Consider the following 23,456-nt stretch of genomic DNA (forward strand, 5'->3'; position numbering starts at 1 on the left):
CCTGGGCCAGATTTCTCGAGGTAAGTTCAGCTGCCTGGCCCAACGCTTGGCTGTGATGATCAGCCACGAAGAGCCACCAAGGCTGGGGATGCAGGGGGGCTGGGAAGGCTCCCCGCCCCTGTCCCTTCTTTCCTGCCTGTCACTTTTCTCTTGGGGGACAGAGAGGCCCTGAGCTGGGAGGGTCTCTGCACAGTGGATCCCCTTCTGGCTCTTTGTCAGAGAAAGACTGGGGTGCACACCTCGAGGGGACCAAGCTCAGCTTCAGGCAAGGGAATGAAAAGGTAAGCAATGCCTTCAGGAGCTAGAATCCTCCACCCTCAGCATAGTCAGCCCCAGGGCAGAAAGGCCCGCCTGCCTGCTTGTGTGTGCAGGGCACACAGCTAATTTGGTGGTGGGAGGGGAGCGTCCTCTGAGGGAGGGCGCAGGGCTGGGGGGAGCAACGGGCCCAGAGATGATGCCAAGCAGGAGCTGCAGCCCAGACCTCTCATTGTGATCTCTGTGTGGTTTCAGGCCATAACGGAATCGCTTAGCTGTGTGTCGAGAAGCAGATAAGCTCTGTCCCAGAGGATAAGTAATTTCCTGGTGCACTGGCTGCAGGAATCCCGAACTGTGGCCCCCGCCCCATGCTCCGCCCCCCTCCCTGTGTCCCCTTTTATTCCTCTCCTCAGGCAGCCTCAGGGCTTCATCTAGGACCTTAGAGGGGCACAGGCTGGGCTCTCTTTGCCTGCCAGGGCATGTGACTCAGACACACAGCGGTGGGCAGGTGGGGGCCTGGTGCCTGGAGCTGCTCTCCCAGAGGGCGGTGCGTCTACCCAGGTCTGAGCTCTCCTTGGACCAATTTGTTTCCCTTTCTCCACATGCTTGGAGAGTGTTTGCAAACCCTGAAGTCTTCCCCAGGCCCTGTTCCCACAGAACCTGTGGTAACATTCCAGAACTTTCCTTTTCCTCTTCTGCAGGGCTTCCACCTTTGAGAACTGACGAGGTCTCTGCCCTGTGAGAAGTGGCCACTGTGTGACCCATCAGTCAGGAGCTGGGTGCACCTGCCGGCAACAAGGCCCAGAAGTGGCTTCCTCGGGAACCGGAGTCCCCTCATCAGGAGCCAGTGGCTGCAGGGTGGCACCAAGGAGCCAGTCTTCCCAGCCCTCGGGACTCCATTGGTCACACTCAAGGTCAAACAGGAAGAGAGGAGGACACAGCAGACAGGGGTGGCCCAACCCCATTCCACCCCCCATTCCACCCCCCACCCCTGTGGGCCCTTCACCACCACAGTCAAGACCTCAATTCAGCAAAGAGGTGCCACGAAGAGAAGTCACACACACCAACTCCTGTGGCTGTGAGGCCCAGGCTGCAAATGGCACCTGAGAACAGCGACCATACCCTGGAAATACAGGGCCCTGCCCTCCAAGGTCTGGGAGACTGCATCCCCCTCTGCTTCAGGGAGTTCTCTGTCCCAAGGTGGTGTTCCCCTGGCCGTAACTTTGAACAGTCCCCATGTAGAGTACTCGATCCCCACCTGCCCTCAATGTCACAGTGTGGACCCAGCTCTGCCTCCACCCTCCCTGCTTGTGCCCAGTGGTCTGGTCAAGTCAGGGCTCCCCTCCAGGCCACAACCCCTTGCCCTGGTCAACTTGACCTTGCTTACTGACCTGTGTGCCCCCATGGAGAAGGAGGACCCACCCTTCCAGGACTGTGGAGTTTCTATCCATCCTGCGGGGCCTCCTGGATGGCTCTTCATGGGACATTTTGGAGGAGGGCTACACCGTCTGAGGTGGGCAGCAAGGTGCAGGGCCTATCTGGACCGGAAGTGCCCAGGTGAGGAGGCCTGGAAAGCCAGCCATTCATTCATTCACTCATCCTCTGACTCTTCTGAGCTGCTGCCACATGCCGAATGCTTCCTGAGCTACTGGGGACCCATAAGAGACCTGCTCCTCCTCGGTTTCCCTCCTACTGGGTAATACGCAGGGAAACCAACAAATGACAAGGGACCTTTATGCATCAAAGAGCTGAGGCAAAAGCAAACAGCAGAGTGTCGTGACCAGGAGGGCCGAGTGGGGCTACTCCAGGTTGGGTGGTAAGGAAGATCCTCCTGAAGAGGGGACACTGGGGGGCCTAGACACTGAGGCAGGAGGACAGCAGGTACAAAACACTGTGAGGGAAAGGGAGCCAGCTCAGGCTGGTGTGGGAGATGAGACGCCCCAGGGAGAGCCCAGAGTGGAGGAGGCAAGGTGGGAAGTGTGGGGGCCAGGTCGCCTGGAGCCTGGCAGGCCACAGGAGAGCCTGTGGTCCAGGGTCCGGGAGGTGACAGGAAGGCTGGGCCAAGGGAGTGGCACAGGCTGATCTGCTTGTAGGAAGAGGATCCTGCTGGCTGCTGCATCGAGAATGGAACAGGAACAGAGGGCGGTCAGAGCCCACCGCTGTGAGATGATGTGGCTGGGGCCAGCCCGGAGCACACTCTCAGTCAGAACCCGTGGCACTGGAAGATCAGGAGACCGTCCTGGAGGACTCGATGTGGTGCTGGTGGAGAAGGCAGCCACCATTCACTTTGACAGGCAGGAGGCGGCAGCAGAAAGACGGGGGTACAGAGCGGAAACCAGTGTCCCCCTTGGACATTTTTGCTGGAGAAGGCTGTTGTGTTAAGCTTGAAGGCAGGAATGCCCAGAAAGCAAGTGTATGTGAGTCAGGGACTAGGAAGAGAGGACGAGCCATGACCGCAGGGGCTGCTGACCCCCTGGTCCAGGGGGAGTCTTGGAGAGGGAGAGAGGAGACAGAGCACACCAAGTCCAGGGGCTGGAGGCAGAGGGCACCTGGGAACTGGGCGCCAAGGACAGCAAAGAAGATGGTGCCCGAGGGAGAGTGGGTAATTGAGGCCATGTTGGAAGGGGTGAGGATGAAGACCGCGCTGTGACCTCGGGGTTAACGGCAAGGTCTCAGAGATTGGGAGGGCCATTTCTGTGTGAGAACAGAAGGCAGAGGAGCTGAGTCTGAGTCTGTGGCTTGGAGGAGAAACTTCGTCCTGACAGTCCCTGACAGTCCAGCCGGGAGACGCTGAGGCCGCGTGCAGTGTCAGCCCAGGAAGCCTTAAAACGTGCAGGACGCTGGACCCAGGGTCACAGCTGACTTGTGGATTGTGAAATCCATCAGGTGGACTGTGGCCAGCACAGCGGTAGAGCCGTGGACCCTTGTTGAGGGCCCGCTGTACCCCTCGGGTGCGGCTTCCCACCGCCATCCCATGCTCTACCGGAGGCTTCCTCTGGCTTCTTTTCTTTTCCTTTTAAAATTAACTATTTCAACTAAGTTTCCTCTGTCTTCTTGACCAGCAGACTGGTCACGTATTTCCATCACTCTTCCAGCAGTTCTACCTTGAGACATGAGCTGGTGACAGCGCAGGGGCCTCCGTCCTGAGCAGGACAACTCTGGGTAAGCGGACAGGAACCCACGGTGAAGCAGCCCTTCACGGCCACGGGCCAGAAGGTTTGGACGCAGAGTGCCGTGGCCCTCATTGCATGAAGAAGGAGCAGTGGAGAGCCATGGAGAGGAAGAAGGACCCCAGAGGGGCACAGGCTGTGGGCAGGAGGCAGGGCGGGCCCCCTCCCACCATGGACCAATGGTGTGGGCAGGAGCAGGTTGGCTGGGCACTGAGTCAGGGGCGGAAGGCAGGACATGCCTCTGTTGTCGTGAAGGAGGGGAAGTGTAGTCATTGACTAAGAACGCCGATGGCCTGTGAGTTCAGAGGGAAGGCAAAGGCCTGAGGGCCGTCCACACGTGGAAGCAGCTGGGAGAGCAGCAGGTGGAGGACAGGGAGCTGTCCCCAGGGTGTGAAGCCATACTAGTTCCAGGTCTCATGACCAGTGTTTGCACTCAGGGCAGAAGCAGGCGTGGAGTTGGCAGGAGGAAATCTTCAGAGGCAAGGGAAGCAAGGGATGTAGAGATGCTGCAAAGAGGGACCCCTGGTAGGTGGGGTCCACGCCAAGGTGCTGGGCTGGACGGCTGCCTGCACTGCAGCTGTCCAGGGAATTCGGACCTGGGCTGGGGTGGGGCCGGGGGAGAGCGTGCTGGGCTGAGTGGGGGAGTGGAGGGAGTGGTTAGAGCATGGGCAGAGCTGACGGGCAGGAAGCCAGGGGTATCCGTCATGGCCTCTCATATTCCAATTGGCATTTTCATCCTGTCCCTGGCAAATGACAGGAGGTCCCAGCCTGCCCTGAGGCGATTCTGCGGGTGGGAGGGTCAGGGCTGGCAGAAGGCAGAGCAGGCCCCGGGAGGTCAGGGGAAGGGACTCTGAGGAAGCCCAGACGGGCAGGGAGATGGGGTTCAGAGAAGAGCAGAGGGAATGATGGAAGTCGGACCCTCTGACCAGGGGAGGGACCCTTTCATGCCCAGACCTGAGCAGGAAGCTGCCATGAGCTGAGCACCTGTGTTAGCAGGGAACCGAGAGCAGGTGTCCAGAGGAGGCGAGCCGGGGAGGACAGGTCTTGAGACTGGGCCAGGGGACCAGGGTGAGAGCCAGGAACTCTGGGGAAGTGAAGCTGGTGCTGCTGAGACTCTACCCTGCTCCAGAGCTGCCCCGAGGAGCCTGAGGTCAGCAGGTGGAACCCTCGGAGCTGACCCTGTCCTCCAGGTGTTTCTGTGCATGTGGCCAGCCCCCGTGGAGCCTGACTCCCTGCTGGGTCCTTGATGTCCTCTTCGCTGGAGTCCCCAGAGCACTTGGAAGAGCTGCATTTCCAGCCCTGGGGGACAGGTGAGTGGACCGCGCTGGGCGACCAGAGACACGGGCTCTGGGCTCATGGTAGGCCACTCACCTTCACAGAGCCAAGCCTGAAGCCTGGGAAGGTCCTGTATTGAGGCTGTGGGGCTCCCAGAAACTGCAGCGCTGGGCTGTGCCTTAGCAGGATGGCCACTGTCTTGAGAATGCCCAGTCAGTGTCCCCCTATGTCACCACGGCCACGTGGAGCTCCTGCTTCTCTGCCTCAGGTAAAAGGGCTGGTCACGTCCCCTGGCCGTCTGACCTGTACGGGTGACCCATGTCTGTCTCGTCCCCCACCTGGCTGCTTTCAACCCCCACCCTACCACCTCCAGCAGTTCTCTGTTAGTTGGTGACTCATGTCAAAGTCCCCCAGCTCTGCTGCTGGGGAGTCATGGGGCGTAGGAGGGGCCCAGGCTTCTCAATCAGGAGCAGGGGCCCTCCCCCTCCGGCTGGGCTGTGTCTCTGGGACCCCACCCTCTGCTGCCCCAGCCTGCACCTACTCTGGGACCTGAAGGTCTTGCAGGAATGGCGGAGGGGTGGGTTCAGGGAATGGGGGGGTCCCAGAGCACACGGTACCAGGGAGACACAGACCTGAGGGCTGCCCAGGCCCCTGTTCAACCTTTTTTAAAAGTAATGAATGTAAATTAGTTCAGCTCGCAGGGAGAGCAGTATGGGGGGTCCTCAAAAACTGAAAATAGAACAACCAGGTCAGCAGACGGAGACGCCCACTCCTGGTTTACTCCATGGTGTCACACCAGCCAATAACGGAGTCCCCCTTGGTGCCCCTCTGTGGGGGAATGGACCAGGGAGACATGGCTCACGTACCCAATGAGATTTAATCAGCTACAAAGAGCCCAATCCCACATCTGCAGCCAACCCTGGAACTGCAGGGCATCCCGTACAGTGAGACAGGCCATCGGAAGGACAAGTGCTCCGTGGTCCCTCCAATACATGGAAGCTGAAGAGGAGACCCGAGTGTAGACTAGTGGTCACTAGAGGTTAGGAAGTGGGGCGTGGGTTTGACCAGCACACCCTGTGTGCATGTGTGGAAATGTCACACTGAACCCCATGAATATGTACAATTGATATGTGTCAATCAAAGTCCAAAACAAGAGAGATCGCTGATGGGACACAGCCAAAGTCTACCCTAAAGAGGGAGGGAGAGCAAGGGGAGCGGTGGGGAGCCCTTGCAGACCCAGGCCTGGGCTCCACAGCTGGAAGGTGGCCTGCACTGTCCTGAGTCCCAGTCCCCTCCCAGGCCCACTGGGGGTCCAGCAGACAGAGTGGAGTGTTCCAGTCTAGAAGCTGGGGTTCCTCTTTGAGATCAACAGTGGCCAGAGCAGGCACCACCCCAAGGACCTTGCTCACCATTAGATAATCTGGGCACCAGCTTGAAGGCCACTAAATGCTGTCCAAGGTGTGGCTTTTCAGAATGACCCAGCTGACCTCAAGGGCAGGGCAGGGCAGGACAGTGTGCAGCGGGTTGGAGGCAGGTATGGACATGGGTAAAGCCTGCCCTGTTGAGGCTCCCACCCGGAGCACCACCTGGCGGGGCCCCAGGTTAGGCCACCTGTATTCTGGGGTTGGTGACAGTATCCAGGCTGGCCTTGGAGTCATACTTGTCATACCCTGCTGCCTACTAAAAGGGGATCTTTTAGTCATCCATTTTGCTGCTGTGACTCTAAGACCTGACAAAAACAATTTTAAAGTTTATTTGGGGCTCACGGTTTCAGAGGTCTCAGTCCATGGGTGGCCAGCTCCATTCTCTGGATCTCAAGGTGAGACAGGACATCATGGTGGAAGAAGGCTGCTCAGAACATGGCACCCGGAAGGAGGGGGGCACCCCCTTCACCGTGGACAAATATATACCCCAAAGACCACCTCCTCCAGCCACCTGCCCGTCAGCACCCAGTTAACTCCTGTCAGGGGGTCAGTGCACTGCTTGGGTAAAGCTCTCATAACCCAAACTTCCCTTCTGAACTTTCCTGCTCGTCTCACACGTGAGCTTTGGGGAGACACCTAATACAACCCACCATGGGGAATAAGTGACCCAGGTCCTTCAGCGTCAGTTTTTTCCTTAAAGGGGTGCCGCAGTCTGGCTGCAGCAAAATAACGGGGGGGGGGTGACGAACAACTTGTGTAGACTGATACAGCAGGAGTGGGAGCCGTTCATTGTAGGACAGGAGGGGTGTATAGACATTCCACACAGCTTATCTAATTAACATAAACTAGATACAGCAGTTAACCAATAAGGAATTTCCACCCATAATGGCTCACTGGCGCCACTTCACAAACCACTCCTTCTGGCAAAATGCCAGGCGCCATCCTGACTTGTTTACAGACCCTAACAAAGGGGAGGTGTTCTGACCGTCTGCCTGTGGGAGCTCGAGGTGGCTTAGTTAATGCATCTGGAGTGACTGGGACCTTATTGGAGGTGCTCATAAAATCTGCCAACCCTCTGCTTAAGCCCCAGTCCCGGACCCTCCTGTCCTGAACCTTCAGGAGCTTTCTGTCCAGTGGTCCCTGAGCCTCCTGCCAGTTGAGCTGGCTCCAATTCCTTCTCCTGGGTCAGGCTCCCCTCGAGGCCTGTTGTGCCAGCAGGCCCCATCAGCGAGGAGGAGTATTTTCCTGTCTTGTCACAACTGCAAAGGCCCTTCTACTGTGTTAGGCGACATATTCACAGGTTCAGGGGGTTGGAACTTGGACATTTTGGGGCCATTATTCTGTCTATATGGTAGCTCTGCAGGGATCCAGTGGGGATTTTCTGAGAATTCCCCCTCTTACCCCTTGTCCTAGTGCCAGGAGTGTGCCTGGGACCTGTAGCTCTTGTTGACATCTCTGACCCTTAGACTGATGGTTGCTGTGCATGGAGAAGTGTTCTAGGGAGTTCTAGAAAGCAGGATTCTGGTCTCTCTGAAGACCCACTGCACCATAGGCACCATTTTTGGGTCCTTGGTGTACTCAGGAATCTGCATTGTTAATGAGCCCCTTGGGCAATTTTTAAGCACACTATGATCTGACCATTGCTGTTCTGGACAGGAGCTGCTGGCTAGGGCCTGGTCCTTCCACCAGCTGTCCACTGTCCATGTTCTGTTTGTCTCCCACAGCTAGGCTATGGGTCCATGGGAGAACGGGTCTTTTCAACTCCACCCACCACGGACTCACCTGCTGCCTGGCGGGTGCTTCATGGACACCTGCCTTCCTGCCTGCCAGGGCTGGTGACAGCAGCTGAGGAAAGGGAGATCACAGTCCAGGACCCCAACCAGGCCGAGCGTGGAGCAGGAAGCTGCCCTTCTCCAGCGGCACACGCAGATGTTGGGTGTTAATAGGTGCCCACCTTCAGGCCTGAGCCCCCTGGGGGGTGGGAAGTGCGGGGAGAGGAGCACCAGGCTGGAACCCGAGGGACTCTAGCCCCCACCCTGTCATTAAGGAGCTGGTGGCCCCGCAAGTCCCACCCCCTCTTGGGGCTTCCGGAATGCAGGGCTGGAAGATCCCCTGCCACCATCCTCCAGGATTACTGGAGCTCACGGTGGTCAGGCGGAGGGGACAGTTTCTAGGCTAATTGAGCTTTGCCCCCAATTCCTCCCTCTCTGAGAAGAAGACTGCTTATTAGTCACTTATTAGAACGCGCTTTAAATAGTACCTCCTCACCCATCAAGCCAGGGTCTCCACGGAGAAGCCGCTGCCCACGGGAACATTCCCGGCTCCATCCAAGAAGAGCCGTCGGTGGAGGAGCCAGTCTCCCCACCAGGGAGGGGACCTGCTTTCATTTCATTTCCATGTGGGGGCAATTCTCAGTCTGTGACAATTAAAAAGAAGGAAAAACCATTTGCATTTTTCCTGGGTGTTAATGACCTTCCAAACCAATGTTCAATTGTCTGCTTAAAACAGTGGAGCGCACATTAGCATGAATAATTCAACGGCCAGAGTTCTCCCACACATGGGGTAAAAACCTGATTTTTGACCTAGTTCCTAAAGTTGAATCGGTTCACGTAATCTCTATATACACATGGTTTCCATTTTTTAAGCTTTGTGTTATTTTACTCAAAGATATTACATCCTATGTAAACTTAGTGTCAAGGTTTGGGGACTTAAATTGATGAAGCAGAGACTTAATTTGTTTTACATAACCCGAAGCCTTTAAACTTAATTAATTTTCCGTTTGGGGCACAGAGGCACCTACTGGTTAGGTGTGATATGGCTCCTGAATACACAGAGGGAGGAGTGGACAGATCAGCGGGTTCAGACCATCTCAGAGGAATCGGTAGTGCTGTGTGTGGCTCTGGGCTGTGGTGGGGGCTTGGATGGTGCTGCAAAGTGACCAGTGGACAGAACCAAGAGAGAGTTGGATGGACAGTAAGACAAGGCAGGGGCACTGGTCCCCACCAGGAAACCTCAGACTCCATCGGATCGGGTGACCTCCCCGGCAGAGGTCCCATGCTTCATCATGCACTGGGCCTGCTGCCTCAGACTGCAGATGAGCCCTGTGGTAGGCAGGCAGATCCTGTCCCAGCCTGCAGCCATCAGGGCAGGATTCCCAGCTGGGCTTGGAATTGTATCGAACTCGGTGTTGGTTTCCTAGACTCACAAACTCAGCAGCTTAAAACAACAGTAATTATTGGGTGGTGGGGTTGTTACAGATGTAACTAGTGAAGACAAGGTCATTGTGGAGTAAGGCAGAACCTTCCAATGCCAGGCCACCAGGCTACACAGCCTCAACGTCATCCCGTGCACCACTTCCGCTGGGCACGGCGGCAAATGCTCCATTGGTTAAGGGGTGATGGAGGGATGGGTGGCAGAATCAGGCTTTGTGTTCTGGTCAGGTCATGTTGTGGTTTGGAAATTAGGAGTCCCCCAAAAGCTCCTGTGATGGTGATGCAGAAATAACCAGAGGTGAAATGATGAGATGGTGAGAGCTGCAACCTGATCAGTGGATCAATCCATTTGATGCATTAATGATTTGAGTGGATTTGTGGGTGTCAACTGTAGGCAGGTGGCGACAGGAAGTCGGTCACTGGGGGAGTGCGCTGGGTCATGTCTTTCCCTGGCTCCCCACGGTGGCGCTCTGTCTCCTGCCTGGCTGCTACAGGAGAGCAGGTTTCCACCGCCCAGCCCTTCCACCATGATGCTCTGCCATCGCTTTGGGCCCAGAGCAATGGAGCTGGTTAACCGTAGACTCAGTCTCGGAAACTGTGAGCCCCAAATAAACTTTGCCTCTGCCAAATTGTTTTTGTCAGTTACTTTGGTCACAGAGACACAGAGCTGACTAACACAGCCCATTTATGCAGGGAATAGCCGTGCAGGAGGACTGGTATGTTCTTTATTCACAGAGGTCTTGTGCACCTGCGATGTGGGTGCCCTTCTGTCGCTGAGGACTGTGTGTTCGGGGGTCAGGGATGGCGCTTCCCCTGAGTGCCTGAGCACCCTCACAAGTCACATGAGGCCATCAGCAAGATCTACTAACGGGTAGCAAGGTTGTATTTTTTGGTCAATTGAACATGATTGATGGAATCTCACCATCCCAGAGAGGGGGCTGAACCCGCCTGAGCTGGGCTAGAATAGAACCACTGAGCAGCAGGACTGCTAAGGTATTCACAGTCGTCTGCTTTCTCCTGCCCACCCTCCCTCCCTTTTATTGGAGACTAAACCCAGGAACATTCTACCTCTGAGCCACATTCCCAGCCCTTTATATTTTATTTGGAGACAGGGCCTCACTAAGTTGCCCAGGCTGTCCTAGAACTTGTGACCCTCCTGCCCTGGTCTCCTGAGTAGCTGAGATCACAGGTGGCAGCACCACATTCCCCTTTGTCTGTCCATTCTTGAAAAGAGAAAGCGGGATGCAGGTTAGAGGTGCCTCTGTTCCCTGGGCCTTGCCGTCATTTTCCTCCATATGATCCTATCCAATGCAGAGCCCAGCTGGGGCCAGGACCCAGAAGCCTGACCCTAAGCCTAGGGGCCTACCCTGCACACCCCAGAGGCAGGAGTGTCTCAGACACCATGTGCCCCAGAGCCCACACTGATCCGAGGTTAGAAAGCTTCACCGTGGGATTTCACTGGTGGCTGGTCCATCTTTGGGGTGGTGCACAAGCAAGCCAGGGTTATGAGGTCTTTCAAGGATTTGGGGGCAGAGCTGGGCTCACCAAGAGCCTGGGTTTGTGCTGATCTGAGCTTCCCTCTCCTGGGGCACAGGCTGTTCAAGTAGTTGTGATTCCAAGAGGGTGGGACAGACCCGTCCTTGTTCAGACAATGGCCCAAACTGTAGCTGAGGTGCTCGACCAGGCCAGGTGCACTTACAGGTCACATCAGTTGCACCCATGATGGACAGGGGGTGCACAAGGGGCAGGCCAGACTGCTGGTGGAATTTAAGCCATGGTTTGCCCCCACCCGACCTGCTGATCTGGGTGAAGCCAGTCTAGAATGAACTAGGTGTCCCTGGAGAGGAAGGGCAGTCCCAAGGACGAGGGTGGCGTCTGCTCGCCAGCTCTCAGCTGGAGGCCATGCCACCTCCTTGGCTTTTGTCACAATCCTGGTGGTGGCCTGCAGTGCCATGTGCCAGGTGACATCCTGATGCTTTGTCTCCTGGCCAGGCCCTCTGGACTGTCTGCTCTGGAGATCAGCACCTGGGACAGTTCTCACCACGCCTACTATCTGATGGTGTCTGGGAACACTTGACCGCCTCTTAGTCTCCACCCCGCAGGCAGCAGTCCTTGACCCATAATGGCAGGTTCCATGGCTGTGAGTGCTCACCTCCCCTGCTCTGCCTAGAACAGCCTGGGCAGTGCTGCCCAGCACTCTCTAGGGCTGCGCCGAGGGCCTGTCTGCAGGCCCCTTGCTCAGCTCCCTCTCCTTCCCTGTTCTGCATTGTGTTCTGACCAGTGTCCTGGTGGCCATTTTCTGAAGCTATCACTTGAACACCATTCCTTGCCTCAGCATCCACCACCCCATTTTACATATGAGGAAACAGGTTCAGGATGGTGATGTGAGCCGGGATTTGAACTTGAATCTGTACCACGATCCCCCTACCCCCACCTCCTCCTGGCTGCAGTGTGGCCCGGAGTGGGGGCCCTTTCCAACTGCCTTCCTAGAGAATTTCAGCCAGGCTTTTCCAGCCAAGTGGTCACGCTCCACAGGGTTCTGTGGGACACGGGGATGGCAGCAGGTAGAGTTCAGGAAGCATTTGGGGACCAGGTTTGGAGTACCTGGGGCTGTTGGGGGTGGGGAAGCCCTGCTTGCTGGCAGGTGGCTGGCCGGATGCTTTCTGTGGCTCACAGAGGTAGGGGTGACGCAATCCAACCTTAGCATCTTTCCACCAGGCAGCGCCGGAGACGATCATGGATGTTGACATGCGCCCAGTTTGACATCTCAATTTCCAAATGTCGACCAAGCGTCTCGGTGGAGGATTGCAGTTCAGGAGGCCCTCCTGCCAGGAGGCACAGAGCACCCCAGCACTCAGCACCCAACTGTATTTGTTGAATCAAACCAAAATTTAACCCAGAAAATGCCCTGGGACTCAAAATATGGTGAAGCAGCCTGAGCACAGGGAGTATGCCCACTGGAGTGGACGCTCAGAGTTCAAACATGTCCCCATGAGTATCTGGTGCCCCAGCACAGGAGCGGCTCTGAGTAGCCTGCTGAGGAATGCTGGGGTAACTACTGGGTCCACATCCCAGACTCACCTATCTGGGGGCAGAATCCAGTCTGGCCTGTTCCCCCAACGTGCTTCTCACTCGCGGTCTTGCTTCTCCTCTCCCCGCAGGGGCCCTGGAGTCTTGCTCGACAGTCTGCTCCACACTGTTCCTCAGAAGGAAGGCTTTGTGTTCAGAGAACAAGTTGTGGAGTTCCCGCGTGGCAGAGTGTTTCCTGCAGTAGTCTTGGCACTTTCTGGGCCAGCTAGAAGGGTGACATTGGTAGTGGCTGAGGGTCTGTGTGGCACAGGCCTCAGCTGCTTCAGGGTGCATAGCCTATAGCTGTGCAGCGCTTGCCCAGCAGCTGGAGAGGACACTGTTACCAACAGCTGTTGGGTCCTATGGAGGCCAGGCCCTCAGAACAGTTTGGCCAGCACTGCTGGGGTCCTATACAGATTGTGCAGCTCCAAGGAAATACGGCTTGCGAACTCAGTGTCCCTCTTGGGGACTGTATCCACACTGCGGAGATCATGGCTCAGACAATCCCTTATGTTCTAGGAACCCATGCTGCTAACCCGCGAATGCTCACGGTGCTCCACCCAGGATATGTGGGGCTTCCTGCTCCCACCAAAACCCTCAGGGGAACCCCAGTATCAGGTCCAACCTTACAATTAGGCAAAGCAAGTACAGTGTGACTGTGTGAGCCAGCAGGGTATGGACGGGCTCAAGTCCTTCACGGACACCACGATGGTAGTAGCCATGGTGGTTGGTGTCCACTGAGCATTCACTACGCATTGGACGGTGAGAACATTCGACATGACTGCTTCGGCCACACAAACACTGTATTATCCTTCTCAATAACAAGGAGGTTGGTGGTTCTGAGGGTTTAAACTACCAGACTACATTCACACCACTGGTGAGCAGGATCCTAATCCAGACCTTCTAGTCCCAGAGTTGAAAATCCTGGTGGCCATGTCTTCTGTCCCCGCCTCTGTGGACTGCAAAGCTGCCGGAAGCCAGAGCAGAGAGGCAGCTCCCCATACAGAAGAGCAAGACCAGCTGGTGACAGAAGACAAGCAACCGGCACAGGGCAGGTGCCAGCTTCAGGTCTGTCATGGTATTGTCACCGAACATGCGGGAAGGACAGGTCTAACTGCATGGTCTGCATCCTCAGCATCCACATCTGATGGCAGCCACTGTCCTGCAGCAAGGGACCTGAGATTCTGAGAAGGCCCAGGTGAGTGACCTGGGAAAGCAGTCCCAGTGGGGTCTGGACTGGGGAGGTGATGGAGGTGGCTGAGGACAGCTCTGGAGGCAGTGGGGCCATTGGCAGAGGTGGGTGGCGGAGCTGCTTAGGAAGAGAAGGCCAAGGCAGAAGGCAGAGGCACCTGGGCACCTGCATGGGCAGGAGGGCTGGAATCCAGACAGAGGGGTCAGCAGCTGCCCCCTCACTGGAGGGCGTGTGAAGGCCTCGGTTTCCCCACTGTGCCTAGGTCCCCTCAGAGCATACGTGTGTGCAGAGGCACTGTGTGCCGTGTACCTGCACATGTGCACATGGTCTGAGATGCCGTTGGCAGAGAACAGGGCAGGGGGAGGGCAGGACGTCCCCGTGGCTGAGGCCGGAAGTGGGCAGAAGGCCATGGAGAGGGGCTTTACCACCCCAGGGGGCTGGATTGTGAGGTCAAGGCCAGGGCCCCTGGGGTTGGGGGGTTTGGGCTGAGGCAGCCTTGCTGGCCCTGACCGTTGCATCCTGGCCTCTGCAGAGACCCCGTAGGAGCTGGTCTACACAGCCGCGCGTCTCAGAAGACTGAACCTGAGCACCTTGCTGATGCCCAAGGAGCCTGCCTCAGTGAAAACAGGGCTTTTGTGCACCTTTGCTTGGTAGCCAGAGGCACTTTCCATCCTTGGAGATTTAGTTTTAAACCCTCCTTTGGCCCACTTTCCTGCCAGGTGGTGCTGTCTCTACAGCTAATTCTCCCTCACCTCTCCTCGTCTCTCCTCCCAGCTTTTCAGTGCTTCTCCTGCTCAGGAGCCCAGCGAGCTTTGATAAATCTATCAGCTCTAACAACTGGGATTCAGGCCACTTCTCAGACGAGTGGCAAATCTGTCACAAAGTCCTTAGCACAGAGCCTTGGTGAATTTAAGGGTAAGCCCTGGATATTTATTAAACTGGAGGCCTTACAGGAGAAAGGTATCCTTCAAAAAATGCAATAGAATTCCTTTAAAAATATCCCACGTCCCGGTTTGCTGAGTTCTTAAAGACCCGCTAAGGCTCCTGCAGCAGTCAGCCCCATCTCAGCTCAGTGCTGCCCTGCCAGCACTGGGACTTAACTGGTGCAGAGAAGTCTGGTCTCTGAAATGTGCCTCGTGCCTTTTTTAGTTGCTTTGATTTTTTTGGAGCTCAGAGCATTTTAGGGTGTGTGTGTGTGTGTGTGTGTGTGTGTGTGTGCATTTTTTCGTGCACATGTGCAAATAAACATATGTGTGAGTGCAGAGATGTACTGGGTCCCGGGTACATGCATGTATGGGTATCCTTGTGTGCACATATATATGTATGTGTATGTGCACACCTCGTGCATGCATCATGCACACAGGTGCATGGGTGTGTGTGCACAAGCACATTTATGGCTGAATAAGCACATGTGTGTATAAGCATGCCTATTCATTGACCATGTGTGTGGGTCTGCGTATGTGTGTCCTGCAGTATGCACACATGTGAACATTGGTATATGTGTGCGTGGGTTTTGGCCATGCATCCATGTGGCACAGGAACACGGCCACCCTCACGTGTCCCTCTCTCTAGGTGGAGGGCAATCCTCTCATGCAGACCTGATTGGTGATAATGGGATCAGGAGGCACAGCTCCGCGTGTCCATATGGGAATAGACACCCTTCTGCTCCCGCTGCCCTGCGCTCAGAGCGGGTGGCCCAGCCTTCCATAGAGATGGGGAAGGGCCAGTTGGCACTCTCTGAAGGTAAGTTTCATATCCGGCAAGCAAGAGCCCTGCCCCAGGTTGCACTCAGGCTGCTGGGCTCTGGAGCAGACCTTGTATGCTGGTGGAGGGCAGCCCTGTGTCAGAAGGTTCCAGAGCCTTGGAGAAGACCCTCCACAGGCTTCCTGTACCCTTCATCATCCAGATGCAAGGCAGTAAGCCACGATCTCATCAGAAGCTCCTTCTTTGGAGAAGAAGCACCCCCTTCTGCACCAGTGAGCCCCAGGAACTCTTGGTTCTTGGAAAATGAGGCTGAAACCAAGGGACTTGCCTGCCACAGGACTTGTTAGAGTCTGTAAATAAGTCTGGATGGCACCTGGCATTTTGCCAGAGGGAGTGGTTTATGAAGTAACGACAGCGAGCCTTTAAGTGTGGAGATTCCTTATTGGTTGACTGCTGTATCTAGTTTATGTTAATTAAGATAAGCTGTATGGAATATATAAATACCTCTGTTGTCCTACAATAAACGGCTCCCACTCCTGCTGTATCAATGTACACAAGTTGCTCGTCACCCCCTGGTTATTTTGCTGCAGCCGGACTGCAGCAAGGACTCTTGGCAGTTTGGAGGACAAATGCTCAAATCATCAGTAACTAATGACTTAACATGTTAAACCTAATCTTCGGAGCAGTCTGATACCCTGCTGTGTGCAGGTGAGAGGAAGGCGTAAGGCGAGGAGCTGCTGAGGGCTCCAGGCCATGCTGTGCAATGCCCAAACTCAGGCAGACAGGTCAGACCTCAGACTCGCTGTCTGAAGGAGCGCCACTGGAGGAGAAAGGGTGAAGCACAGAGAGTGCACAAAGTGGCCTGTCACAGCAGCAGGTCAGTGCACTGGTCCTGGGACTCACTGGTATAGAAGGGGGTACTTCTCCAAAAAAACATGTGCTGCTCCACGGGTCTTTCCAGAAGCCAAGACTCTACAAAGCCTCACGCTAAAGAGCACAGCCCCCAGACCCTGCTGCCCAGCCATGGGAGGGCAGGCCCAGATGCCTCCTACTGTCCACCTTACCCAAGGAGGTCCATGGTCGCTGAGCCACGTGGCACCTCTACCAGGTCCTGCAGCCTGGGATCCCTGTGGGGCAAGAGGCTGGCTGAACTGCACTTCACTGTGCCTCCCCCTGCTCCATCCTGTCCCACCTGTCCCCAGGTGAGGACTCCTGCCAACTCCATCTTTGCATCTGCAACCCAGGGGACAAGACGCCAGTGCCCTTAAAGAAGAGACAGAAGTGGTATGGACATGGCGGAGACCACGACAGACCAGAAGGGGGCAGGGGCCTCACAAACCCGGCACCCCAAACAATAAGCAGCGCATCAGGGATGGGCTGGTGTGGGGCTGAGAGAAGAGATGGCAGGGAGCAGGGAGCAGGGCAGCAGAGCCGGCAGAGAAGGCCGCTCTTGTGCCTCCCCTCGACTTCAGCTGGGGGCTCCCCGACTTGGACAAACCTGGCCCTTGGGTGGGCGGGCTGTGCTATCGGTGGAGAAAACACGTTCTTTTTTTTTATATATATATATATTTATTTATTTATTTATTTTAGTTTTCTGCGGACACAACATCTTTGTTTGTATGTGGTGCTGAGGATCGAACCCGGGCCGCACGCATGCCAGGCGAGCACACTACCGCTTGAGCCACATCCCCAGCCCAAGAAAACACGTTCTTGCTCTTAACTGCGCCAAACAATTGTGTGCCACGGCAGAGTCCCACATGTGTTTTGTGCAGGAGGCTGGACTCTTGTAGAGCGGTGAGAGGCTGGAGCAGGGGCTGGAGGAAGCAGTCACCAGCAGCCTTGCCCTCCTTTACATGGCAGAATGCTTTCCCTATCAGATACCTACCCATCTATCTGTCTGTCTACCTACCTACCTATCTATCTATCTATCATCTATATATCTATCTATCTATCATCCATCTATCATCTCTCTACCTATCTATCATCCCTCTATCATCTCTGTATGTATCTATCTATCATCTCTCTATCATCTCTCTATGTATCTATCATCTATCTGTCTATCTATCTATCATCTCTCTATCATCTATGTATCTATCTACCTATCAATCATCTATCTATCATCTCTCTATGTATCTATCATCTATCTGTCTATCTATCTATCATCTCTCTATCATCTCTCTATGTATCTATCTACCTATCAATCATCTATCTATCATCTCTCTATGTATCTATCATCTATCTGTCTATCTATCTATCATCTCTCTATCATCTCTCTATGTATCTATCTACCTATCAATCATCTATCTATCATCTCTCTATGTATCTATCATCTATCTGTCTATCTATCTATCATCTCTCTACCTATCTATCATCCCTCCATCTGCAGTCTACCTAGTGATAACAGGAAAACAATAGAAAACCCGGGGCAGATACCCAGGGAATTCCACACAAGAGGAAATTGGATCAAAGGACACACCTGGAAGGGCACCATGTGGTAAAGGGTCCCGACAGTGATGACATCACGCTTGGTGGCACGGCTGGGAGGCACTCGGGCAGGTGCTACAGCAAGGAGCAGGCTGGGGCCTGGGGCAGGCGTGTGGGTGCAGCTGGCTGACGAGGGGTAATGCAAATCCCCTGTTGCGGGCTGGATCGTGTCCCCCGATCCACACGCTAAGCCCCAAGCCCCGGAACCTCACTGTGTGGCTGTGAAGGAGAAAGGTCTTTGCAGAGGGAGCCAGGATCAGATGAAGTCAGGGGGTGGGCCCTGATCCAACATGACCGGTGTTCTCAGAAAAAGGGGAAATTCAGACAGACACACACACACCAAGGGAGAGGGTGCCACCTCAAAACCAAAGAGAGAGGCCTCAGGAAAAAGCAGGCTTGGGACTCCTTGACCTCAGCCGCTAGCCGCCAGCCTCCAGCAGTGAGAGACGGGTGCTGAGGGAGCGGCCCAGATTTCTACAAAGATAACTCAGAGCACCAGAGCCCTCTGCAAGGGTACAAGAGACGGAGGCCCACCCACCAGCCTTGTGACGGTGGCAAGCCAGGTCTTGGAGCTGGGTTCGTGACTTCGGTGGGGGCTGAGGGCACAGCAGTGTCAATTTTTCTTTAAATTTTTTTTTGTGGCGCCACTTCAGGAAAAGTGGATGGCAATTGTCTGAGAATCAACGAGAGAAATGAAAAGACTAGTCCTGGATCACGGGTCAGGGTGTGGAATCAAACTTCAGATTCTGGAAATGTTCTGGGGATTTTTTTATGAAACTACTTTTTAAAAAGACCTCTACTGGGCTGGGGATGTGGCTCAGGCGGTAGCGCGCTCGCCTGCCATGCGTGCGGCCCGGGTTCGATCCTCAGCACCACATACAAACAAAGATGTTGTGTCCGCCGAGAACTAAAAAATAAATATTAAAAAATTCTCTCTCTCTCTCTCTCTCTCTCTCTCTCCCTCTCTTAAAAAAAAAAAAAAGAGACGTCTACTGGGGTAGAGGAAGTGGATATTTGTAGAAATGGAAAATGTGTTCATTTCTTTCACTAGTGCTTCTTTCAGGTGTAGATGTGTCCATTGGCTACTCTGGGACCATGAAGCTGTATTATTTGTAGATTGGTTTGATCATAAAATTACGATATTTTGTCTTTCAATAAAGGATGCCATTTTATTGTAATTCTGTTGAGAAACTCGAGGTCACAAACTCGGGTGGAATCCAGTTCCGCCCTCCCACCTGTGGACAGTCTCAGCCCTGGCCTTCCACACTCAGCACCGTCCACACTCCCCTCTGGGCTCTGAGGTCTGGCCGGAGGGCGATGTGGATGCCCAGCTCGGCCAGGACTGAAGCCAGCAATGAGTGCTGTTAACAGGAAGCACCGTCCCTCTTCCCAGGGGACGCAGCGAGTCCTGGAGGCAGACACACACTGGCCCTTTGATTTCGTATCTGCGTCCTCAGCTTTGCCTCTTTGTTTACACGCTTTAATAGGACACTGAGATGGGCCGTCACAAAACCCTCCGGCTGCATCATGGTTACGGGAGTAAAGACTCGCATATTCTGTACAGTCACCACAGGCTGAGCGCCAGCTCCAAATGCTAGAGTTCAAAATGTTCCCACTTCTTTCTTTCTTTTTTTCCTGTGGTCCTGGGGATTGAACCCAGGGCCTTGTGCATGTGAGGCAAGCACTCCACCAACTGAGCTACATCCCCAGCCCCAAAACATTTCCAGTTCTTTAAAAACACAAATTTTGGGAGGATTAATGGAGGACGAGGAGAAACTATTTCCATGTTTCTCAGGGTTTGTATCTGGTCTAGTCTCTGTGTCCCCCAGAACTGATTAGCCAGCTAATTTGGTCTCGGGTTTTTCATGGACAAGCTAGATACAGAAGAGTGTCCCAGAGGTGCCACTACCAGGGCACCTCTGCTCCAGGTAGGCTGTTCAGGCAGCGCCCAGGATAGAGGACGTCGCAGGAAATGTCTGCTGAGGTGACACTCAGGAGACTGATGTTGTGAGATGTTCGTGGCACCCTCGCGCACTCGCGGGTGATTTGTTCAGTCAGTGGTCGGGGGGGTGGGGACCCCACCTGCCTTGTTCCCTGAATCCCCAGCTCCACTTGGCACTTGGGGGACACTCGCAAAGTGTCTGCCAAAAGAATGAACGAGGTGACAAAGTCATGATCCTTGACCTTGATATGATCCTAACCCCGTTGGGGTTCTGCTCAATGCCATCCGATCCTTCCAGAACCTGCTGGAGGTGAAGCTGCCCTGGGAGGTGAACCTGCTCCGACAACACAGCTGGTGCTCCTGTAGGGTCTCTGGAGGCCTGGGCCACCCTCCCTGTTCCTGTGCCTGCCTCCCCAGGGCTCCAGGGTCATCCTGCCAGCGTGGGCCTCTGATCCCCTGGGCCTCCACCCTCCTGGCCAGCAGCCAGGGCTTACTGGCAACGCCCCCTCCCAGAAGACCCACGTACGCCCGTGGTCCGAGCTCCCAGGCACACACACTGAGTTGCTTCAGGGTCCCCTGAGCTCTGCTGGAGCCCCTGCTGAGGCTGAAGCAGCCCCACCACTTCCTGTACCCGCCTGCTTCCTTCCTTCCTTCCTGAGGGAGGGATCCCAGGGTGCTCCTGATAGCCTCCGCCTGGTGACCCCTGTCACAGAGAGCGCTTTCTTCAGAGTAGCAACCCAGGGCTCAATCTGCTCTGCCTGCTCAGCTCCAGCCCCAGCTTGCCATCTGCAGTAGCGTGGTATCTGTCCACCGTCTCAGGGACAAGGTGTGACAGTGAAGCCAGGGTTGGGTTGGGCATGTGAGGCCTGGCCTTCTGCTGGCCGCTGGGTGCCCTGAGACATGCACTCCACCTCCCCCTGCCTGGGTTAACGCCACAGCTATTCCAAACATTCACAGCGGTGTCCAGACTTCGGGGACTTGAGGCTGAGTTGACCACACTTGTCTGCAACACCCCACTTGTTCCAGAGAGCATGCACACCATGCCCTCGGCCTGACCCCTGCAGCTTCTCAGAGCTTCTGACAGATCTTGCACCCGGGACGTCCACCCACCATGACACGGCAGGAGCCATCACCTTGATGGGCAGGCTGGTCACGCCTCACCACCTGCCAGTGGCAGAGGGCACTCAGATCCGGCCCTCGTGGCAGGACCCCCAAGTGCTCGTCTGTGCTCTGTGATGACACCGACAGCGATGGCGATGTCATGCTACTGATGTCATGTTACTGAGCGTCCTGTACCCATAGAATCCCACTCCATCTTCACAGTGGCTCTACATGGCTGATCCTACTGCCACTCCCATTCCATAGATGAGAAATCCGAGGTTCAATGAGAAACCCAGCTGCCCTGGTCAAGGTGGCTTAAAGCAGGGCCGGCCTTTAGTGGCTCAGTGGGCCCCAGCAACAGGGTTGGAGGGGTTGGGGTGAACTTGGGGCTGAAAGTTGGGAGGTACAGCCCATGTTTAAGACCGTTGAACAGAGGGGAAGACTAGAGCACCCCACCATCTGGGTGTGCACCTGCTATGAATGGGCACCAAGGGGTCTGGGAGGTGCATGGTTGGGGGCACCATGCTGGGCTTGCACTCTGCAAGAGCTCTCTGGAAGCTCTTGACCATCCTCCCAGGGAAGATCATCTGCATCCCTAAGAGGGGACATGGAGAGAAGGACATCATGGGACGGCAGACAGAGGAACACGGCTCAGCTGGTGGCAGCTGGGCAGAGGGGACCCAGAGAGAACCAGGAACGAGATCTAATCCCCAAGAGCACACACCCGGGACCCACTTCCTCCAGCCAACCCCACCTGTCTCCAGATACCACCCAGCACCCATTCAAATTATCCATCCATTAAGTGGATTAATCCACTCATAGGTTAAAGCTCCCATAAGGCAACCATTTCACCTCGAACACTCCTCCTTGTCCATCCTGAGATTTTGCGGAGACATCTCATATCCAAACCCTAACACATCTTTCAAATGGGGACAACAGTCCTTGCTAACTTGGTTCTGATGGTTGAATTAATGAGTCAGTATCTGCAATCACTCGGCAGAGCGCCTGGCACTCAGTAAGCACCCTCCACCTGGCGTCACCTGGAATCAATGTGATCGCGCAGTGTGAGGGTCTTCCTGTGCCCCCCTCTGACCTGGGAGCTTCTGCTGTTCCCACCACACATGGCAGCACTCCTGCTCCCAGCCATCTCTGAAGTGGTGGGTTCAAGGTCCCAGCTTGCTGGGGCTTTCAGGATTGAGGCTGGGAGCTGAGCATCCCTTCGCCTCAGAGCGCTGTTCACCTGGGAGGACAGGAGGGGCGCCGGAGTGTCAGGAGCAGAGGAACTGGAGGCTGGAATCAGGAGAGATGCGTCCGCTGCAGGGAAGGGCTGCGAGAGCCTGCGCTGAAGGACAGCGGGGTGGGGACAGGGACCCAGGGGCATCAGGCAGGACACACAGCTCACGGTGAGGGTTGGGCCGGCCCACCCACTGTCTGCTCTTCACTGCTGGGCCTTGAGGGTCTCTCACAACGGGGACGCCCAGGACAAGGGGACCTGTGTGGGCCCAGATGAGCTGGAGGGTGGACCCTGGAGACCGTGCAAGGGAGTCCCCAGTTGGGTCTAGTAAGCGGTGTCCATGGAGGAGCGATGGCGGGAGTCCTGGCAGCCTGAGTCCCGTAGGAGTGGCACTGGCCACTGGCGGGGAGGTACTGAAGGCCTCTTTGGCAGTTCTGACAAGGGGCAGACAGAGTGGGGATGATCTTGGGGCCCTGGGACCAGGCAGGACTCTCAACAAACAGATGGGGGAGTTTGAGGGCCACTGTCCTCATAGGGAATGGCTGGGCCTCCCCCTGGCACTCCATCCTCTTCCTGGGCGTCTGGCAAATGCCTGCGTGAGGAGCACACAAGAGAAGATTCCAGGTAGGAGCCTGGGTGAGGCTTGTTAGAAGAGTGGGACAGGAAGGACACACCCATCTCGGTTCTCTGGAACCAACTTCTTTTTTTTTTAAATTTTTTTTTAATTTTAGTATTTACTTTTTAGTTGTAGCTGAACACAATACCTTTATTTTATTTATTTATGTGGTGCTAAGGATCGAACCCAGGGCCTCACAGGTGCTAGGCAAGCGTTCTACCACTGAGCCACAACCCCAGCCCCTCTGGAACCAACTTCTAAGCGTGGCGGGCTGTAGTGCTTTTTTTTTTTTTTTTTAACTGTGGATTAAACCCAGGGATGCTTAACCACTGAGCCACATCCCAGCCCTTTTTAATTTTGAGGCAGGGTCTCACCAAGTTGCTTAAGGCCTCGATAAGTTGCTGAGGCTGGCATTGAACTGCCATCCTCCTGCCTCAGCCTCCTGAATCGCTGAGATTGCAGGTGTGCACTGACATGCCTGGCTAGCCCATTCTTTAAGAAGAAAGTTTTTTGTTTAGTATTCTCTTTTTAATTGATTATTCATATTTCCCTTAAAAATTTTTAAACTATTTCCTGAGAAAGAGGATGACCCTCACAGTTCACTCTGGGGGCCAGGGTGTGGTGGCGGGTCTGGAGTACAGAACTGCCAGTCTGGGGCCCTAGCGTGGCAGAAGTCTCTCCTGGAGCCCAGTGTCTGCAACAACATGTGACCAGTGAGTGAAGTTGGGCATGTCACCAGGGAGGATGGTGCTCTCCCGCCCTTTGAGTGACCGTGAGC

This window comes from Callospermophilus lateralis, chromosome 1 (genome assembly GCF_048772815.1).
Source record: "Callospermophilus lateralis isolate mCalLat2 chromosome 1, mCalLat2.hap1, whole genome shotgun sequence".
Taxonomy (NCBI): Eukaryota; Metazoa; Chordata; class Mammalia; order Rodentia; family Sciuridae; genus Callospermophilus; species Callospermophilus lateralis.